General features: G+C 33.4%; 1 long non-coding RNA gene across 1 annotated transcript; it reads left to right on the top strand.

Annotated features, from left to right (window-relative positions):
- The first annotated feature begins 1,650 nt into the window (after positions 1–1,650).
- Positions 1,651–3,793, top strand: LOC149668520 (uncharacterized). The gene is made up of 2 exons (XR_016367852.1): positions 1,651–2,622; positions 2,701–3,793. It is a non-coding gene; the product is annotated as an uncharacterized LOC149668520 (long non-coding RNA).
- Positions 3,794–7,474: the final 3,681 nt, after the last annotated feature.

Below are 7,474 nucleotides of genomic sequence, written 5' to 3'. Positions count from 1 at the left end.
ATTTTAATAAGTTTTTCGTTATTCTATCTACCATCTTCGGTACACACAATTCAGCAACTACTTTACTGGCGTGGTGGACGTCTTTGTCGTTCGTGTCTATTTTTTGAAATTTTGTCTTGGTTTTAGCTTTGAATTTTTCGAAATCATGCTGATTTTCAATAATATGATACAGGAGTTTAAGATCGGTGTAGAACTCGTCTAGGGGTGCGTTTCTACGGCATACGATTTTAATTTTCTGATTAAGCGATTCCAGGCGGTTATTTGTTGTATCTCCTAAATAAAAGTGTTGTCTTCGGTAGCACATCACCCACATTTCCTTTATAGACAACCAGTTGTCCTGAAGATATTTGACGAACGCTGGTGCAGGTGCTAACCGTTCATCACGGAGCATGCACTCAACGTTTCCTTTGTAAATATCTTCCGAGAATGAATAAGCAATTTTTGGGCATATTCCTTAGTTGCTAGTTCCACTACCTTTGGCAATTTTAACAAATTCTAGGAGAACGGTCGCTCTCTTAGATAAGAATTGATACTGCCTCTAATGCTAAAGGAGGGTTCTTTGATTGACCGTAACTTTTTTCGTATTGTGTTCGCAGCTTTGAAATTTTGCCAGTGAACTAAAATTCGGGCCCTAATTTTGTGGTTAAAATGTCAAAGAGATCCAACTAATAGTTAATTCTATAAAGAATAAAGTTGTTAAGGATGGTTTTAGAATCCATAAAATGAATCCAACATTTGGTGAAAAATACTATATTCTTCCATAGAGATAACATGGGATTTTTTTGAAAAATGACGTTAATTGCGATTGTGTATAAAGAAAACTATTCATTCGTTACGTTTGGGAACCATCTTAAATGAAAGATAACAGTCCATAGATGTTCCCTTAGTTTCATTAAGATAAATTAAGTTTAAGTATTGATTTTTATCATTATTAACACATACTTTGACTTACGTTGTTTTGGGTATTGGAACTAGGGCGTTTTACCACTGTTAGAGACACGCATTTTAGTACTCAATTCTACAGGGCCGGTAGGCCCTTGTAGATATGACTTGACACCCTTCCATAATGTTAAATGAAAATTCACAGTTTTTAGGGTTAGCGTCCCATAGAAAAAGCATTAAAAAATTTTCGGTTTTTTAAGGCAATTGAAGCCGGCCATACGGAAAAACTATACCGAAGTTAGTTTTCGGAATACTTCTAAATTAACAAGCATTTCTTAAATGAGAAACTTACCTGTTTCGATTCTTAATTAATGAATTCTAATTTTTGTAATTTAACTAATTAAGATAGTACGTCAAAAATTACTTTTGGGTCAGAAGTCAGCCTAACCTTATAGCGCGCTTAAACCTATTTCTTCATTTCGTTCTCGTTGAAAACTAGAAGGGCCTAGGTTTGTGGGTGCTAACAAGTTACGTTGATAGATTTCAAACGTTTGCTTTTATGTGGAAAATTCCTAATTTCATAGCAGACGACAGTAAGGCAACTAGAATTAATTACTTTGGTATTTTGTCCGAGCTTGAACACCTTTGATTGGATTTGCAAATTATCTATAACACTCTTAAGAACAAATACTTTGATGTCAGGTCGAATTTTCGGCTAAAAAATTAATTCAGGTAAATAATTACAGTTAATAGAGGTTTTTATATCTTTTGAAGTATGTTTTTCGACGTTCTTTACGGCCAAGGGTTAAGTTGTATAGGCTAAAGGCACTCCATGTTATTTCCCCATAGAGCTTAATACAGTCGAAGGCAGAGGGCTGCCATTACCCTATCTTAGTTACTCTATGTAATTATAGTCTCATATACAGGCTGGGAAATAGCACACTTCCTCTGGTCCAAAACCAGTTTATTAATTGCTTGGACTAGTTTTTTAATTCAAGAAGTGGGGGTTACTGGTCCTCGGGACCAGTTTATTAATTGCAAATCTATTGGAGAGCAAAGGCTGGGACCAGTCCGGAGACCAGTAAATGATTTCAGACACTAGGGGGTCACTGGTCCAAAGGACTAGTTTAAAAAATATCCTTATTTCCCAGCCTGCAGTCATATAGTGTCTTTCCTCTTTAAAGATTATTAAAAAGGCTGATTTCCAGCTCTCATTTGTTTTGGAATCCTCTATATAGTCTGCTCAATTTTATGCTAGAAACATAGCCTAACCGGGTTAACCCTAGGTTTTTTATGCTGTATTTAACGTGTGTGTGGGCTTCCAATTTGATGTAAAAAATGGCATACCTATTCAAATTATTAACGTGTTGAAATAAAGATAGTGATTTTCACCCTGTGAAAAGATCGAAAACTTCAAAATACTACTGGTAAGATGACAAAAAGTTTAATATGTTTTCCCTACGGCAGACTGGCAGAGTCGTGGTGTTAACGTTAGCGCAGTTTAACTATTTGTTACCAACAGTGGATTTTGTTAATTCATAAATATAAGTAACAGTGGTGCTGATTAATCCAGGAGCACAGTGTCGTTATGTAATTTAACTAGTCAAATAATTTCCATGTTTACATCAGCGCAGATTTTTCCAACGTAACCACGTCAGTAACGGAGGGTTACGTTGTTCGCTAACTCCACATTTCACATTGCCGTTTGTTTATTTGTCTAAATTGCTATGAATTGTTTAGGTATTTAATTTAATTACTGTTATTGAAGCCAAAGTTGCTAAACTATAGAACCACATCATTCATTAACATATGTTATAGATGATCTTTATGTTACCGCAAATTTAGCACGTGGTATGATAAAAATTTAACACATTGTGTTGGCAAGAATGAAAAACTCCACAATTAAGGTGATTTGAAACTCATTTTATAAGCCAAATCAACACTGCCAAACCTCAATCCTTCATTAATTTCCACTTAATTAAGTATAACTAACGTGAATTTAAACATGAAATATACATATTTGGATGAGAACTCGAGTAACTTTGAAATAAAATACTTAATTAAGATTAAAACTGCACAAGCTGTTAGTATAGCCCCATGTTTTCTATCTCATACTTAGTTAATTTAAATTATCTTTAAAGTACATTAATAGGCGCGAAATTCGAAAGTTTAAGGTAAAATAAGATTCAAAACCCACTAAAAATTGCAATTAAGGTTAAGTATATATTGAAAGTCATTGTTAACCTAAAAGTACACTGCGGAAACACAATCCTACGTTAATTTTAAATCAATTAAATATAATTAACGTGAAATTAAACCAAAAGTATTAATTTTTTGGATTAAAAGCTCAAATAACTTTTAAATAAACTGTTTAATTAAGATTAAAACTACCCAAGCCGTTGGTAAATCCTAATGTTTTCTATTTCACACTTCAGTTAATTTCAACTACGTTTAAAGTACATTAATTGGCGCGAAATTCAAAAGTTTAGGGTAAAATAATGACTGTGGCAAAAATGTTAAACTGCACAAAACGTTCCAATTAGGGAAAAAAATTCCAATAAATTACAATTTTAAGCTTAATCGACTCTCCCGAACTGCGCTCAAATTAAGATTAAAACAACGCAAGTTTTTCGCACAGCCACAGATGTTTCCTATTTCACTTTCGAATTAATTTAATTCATCATTAAAATACATCAAAAGCGCATACATATTTTAGAGTAATTGCAATTAAAGTTAATATTTCATTGAAACTTGTATTATAAACTAAATCCACACTAGATAAACCGTTAAATTAAACTTAATCAAGTATAATTAATGTGAAATTAACCCAAAACACGAATGTTTTTGGTAAATTCATGGATACCTTATAATTAAACTAACAAATTATAATTAAAACTACACTTATCTTTCACTCAGCCTCCATTTTCCTGTTTAATTCTTACACTTAAAAAATTGTCATTTAAAATCATTTTTCCCATATTGAAAAGAGAGCTATTGAAAAGGCGCGAAATTTAAGTTTTTTTTGGGGTACAGTATGTGTGCCTTTTTAACAGGAGTATTGTTACAATTGTAACCCTACAGACCTTGTATTTCTAATGGAACCGGCAATACCGCAACGCTGAGCCGAAAACCAGGATGGTAATTGTTTGGACCTATCGGGTGAGGACATTGGAGCACCAAAAACATACCTGCGGTGTCACTTGTTAAACGTTAAAGCGACCTTCATCACTTTAAATCCCATGACCAGCTCAATCTGGCAATCTTTGAAAACTCAACTTTGAGGTCTTCCGGTCCCGTTTGATATACAGGGTCTTCAGTGTAGGAGCTAAGTAGTAGAATTACAGTAGTTAGTCTCGTTTCCTAGCAAAATGCCAACCTGTTCCAACCAGGACAAATTGGACAGGATGTTTATTTTGGGTGAAGGTCGCAGTAACGTTCAACTAAAGGCAGTGTTTTATGCCGAACAATTTCGACACCGACAACATCCGGTGCGAAGCACCTTTACCGACATTGGCGAGCACCTTCGTGATTTCGGTAGTGCAAGATCGTGAACGTAGAAGAGACTGTATAGTCTGTAATGAGGATAGAGATTTTGACATCGTAGCACGTTTTGAAGCCAATTCATGCTAATAGTAGAGCGGTGGAACAAGAAGTTGCACTAAGCCATTCTACTGTTTGTGCCAGTTTACAAGGGCATCATTACCGGCATTACCATACCCCCCTACATCAACCCTTAACGGACGCGGATTTCGTAACACGGCAATACCATTAGTCTTACCATGCGTCATGAGTTTACTGCTTGCAAATGTATTGCAAGACATGGACAGTCGTCTGGAAGAGTGCCTAAACCACAATGGTAGAAACGTCGAATATTTACGTTGAGGTGTTTACCAAACAGTTAAGAGGTTGTAGTTTGAGGCCCACGTTCTAAGACTAATCGTAGGACAGTGCTTTAAAATATTTTGTTGCATTCTCCAGTATTCTTTTTGTACCTAGTCACTCGTTGTCACTTGCATACAATAAAACATGAATTCTAAACATTTATTTACACCCTGTATAGTATGACATCACCCGTTGGCAGTATTGGGGGTTTTACATAAAGGAAGCTGTTGGTCTGATCTCGACACCACTGTACAAGTATACAGTGTACGAAACAAATATTTTTCTTCCATATTTCAAATACCGTCGTTTTTAAGCTTCTTTCATAAATAAAGTGCAACATTATATGCTTATCGAAATCAATGCTATTGGATATAAGTTAAATGTAATTAACGATACTTAAGTACTTCTTTAAGCAATTATAAATAGATCAACCCCAAATGTATGACGGTAAAGCAAACATAATTATTCAAAATTTAATTACATTAAGACTGAAGTAACAGATATTATAAAAAAACGTCTTGGTTTGGACCAAGGCCGAAAAACAAACGATATGTGTGAGGTTTATCAATTGGCTGAAGTTCAGATATTGCAATTTTTTTAGTTATTTTTATCCATTTAATCCTTAATCAATATTAAATTCAAACAACTGATTTTACTGTTAATCGATCTATTCCCTCTAACTTAATTGAAAAAATTACATATCTACGCTTTTTTCAAGAACAATTACATTTTCCGAAAACATTTTATCATGAAATTAATTATTTTTAAGGGATTTCGTGTAAGCACCTTGACGGACATAGTTTTAATTGTTGCTGGCTTGACAAGTTTTCAAGTTTGCATCAAAAAAAAAAACTTAAATCGGTAAGTTGCTAAGAAGACTGATGTTAAAAAAAATATGATAATTTAAATTTATTTTGTTCAGACTAGTTAATAAACGAATGCCGTATACTTAAGACATAGCAACATCGTTTATCCTGTGTGGTTTTTGTTAGTAGGTAGCTATCTGTAGCACTGGAAAAATATGATATCGGTATAAATATAACCAAAGGTAAAGGTAAAGATTACATAAAAAGAAATACGTTTCAGTACCAATGGCTTGTTATATTCATTTCCATTCAATACCAGTTAAACGAAGAAGGTCACACTTAACTTAACCCCCCCCCCCCAAGAAAGTCTAAAGTACGAAGAGGGCAATTGCAGTGCAACCTTTCTTTCATAGTCGCGACATTAGAAATGTAGCATTTCGAATATACGAAATTAAATGTATAAATTCGCGCAACAACCCTGGTTTGGCATCCACTAAATATTTACATTTTCCTTTCGAATTATGTCAAAGTTCGCTTGGTCTTTTTAGACACAGTATTTCAAATATTCAATATTGATCCCTCAACACGTACTCCTTTCAAAATAATTAATTTCATGATAAAATGTTTTCGGAAAATGTAATTGTTCTTGAAAAAGCGTAGATATGTAATTTTTTCTATTAATTTAGAGGGAATAGATCGATTAACAGTAAAATCAGTTGATTGAATTTAATATTGATTAAGGATTAAATGGATAAAAATAACAAAAAAAAATGCAATATCTGAACTTCAGCCAATTGATAAACCTCACACATATCGTTGGTTTTTTCGGCCTTGGTCCAAACCAAGACGTTTTTTATAATTTTATATTGGACTTAGGGCGTTTTTGTCGTGATTCACGCCGTTAGAGGGATATTAAGCAAGAAAAACATGGCGTTTGAGCTGTCGGTTAAAATTAAAATATTGGATTTGTAATTAAACTGGAGGCTAATTAGGTCTGATTTTTATTGTTTTCACAACAAAAAACGTCAATGAAATTTAGTAAAATTAATTTTAAATTTAAAAGCCAACAGAAAAATTTTATTATTAACGAATTTCGCTAAGCTAATTTCGTTAAGCCTCGGTGAAGGTAGCGTTGCCGTTACGTTGATGTTATAGGAGTCCCTATAGGCAACATTAACTTCGGTTGAGATAAAAGCCAGACATTACGAATACTGTTGGTATATTCAAATTAATTATTAATTTTACTGGTAGATCAATTAATTACTACATTATTATCTGTGAAAGCTAGGACACATCAATCAGCTGTAGTGGTAAATTTTACACCTTGATGATGAACCCTCCGTTGGCTGAACGCTAGCGACAACTTTTCAAGGGAAATAATGACAAACAGAACTGTATATAGTCTTTCATTTAATAACATTTTATATTTGCATTATTTAAATTTAAATTTTGTATTAAACGTGCAAAAGATTGCTGTTCATTGGTTCTCTAACATGTTTTCTTAATTTTCGACATACTTTTGTATTTTGAGGGCGCGTTTTTTTAAAGGCGTTTATAACACGATGTATAGTTAAAATTATATTTATTTTGGTTTATGTTTAATGTGTAACACACTGTTCAGTGTTACAGTGGTTCTGCAACTAAGCCTTGATTCTGAAATTATCGTAGGTAGAAACGAAAGTGTTCATTTTCAAAAATTGTTTCAAACTATAACACTTACAAGTCTTGGTTCAGGTTTTAAGGGGATCCATTCTCAAGCTCTTTATTTCATAACGTTTTTTTGTTTAGATAATTAACATAAATTTTGGTTAAATATGTAATATACTAGTTTTTGCTAAGTTTCAGAAATTAACGGAGCCAAATAACAAAGAGATGGATTTAATAGCTTTCATTTCAACATAATT

The sequence above is a fragment of the Phalangium opilio genome, unplaced genomic scaffold, assembly GCF_054372755.1.
Source record: "Phalangium opilio isolate 3A_F unplaced genomic scaffold, DU_Popi_V2 ptg000055l_1, whole genome shotgun sequence".
NCBI classification, from domain to species: domain Eukaryota; kingdom Metazoa; phylum Arthropoda; class Arachnida; order Opiliones; family Phalangiidae; genus Phalangium; species Phalangium opilio.
The sequence above is the reverse complement of the archived record's forward strand: the minus strand, read 5'-3'. Positions and strand labels throughout refer to the sequence as shown.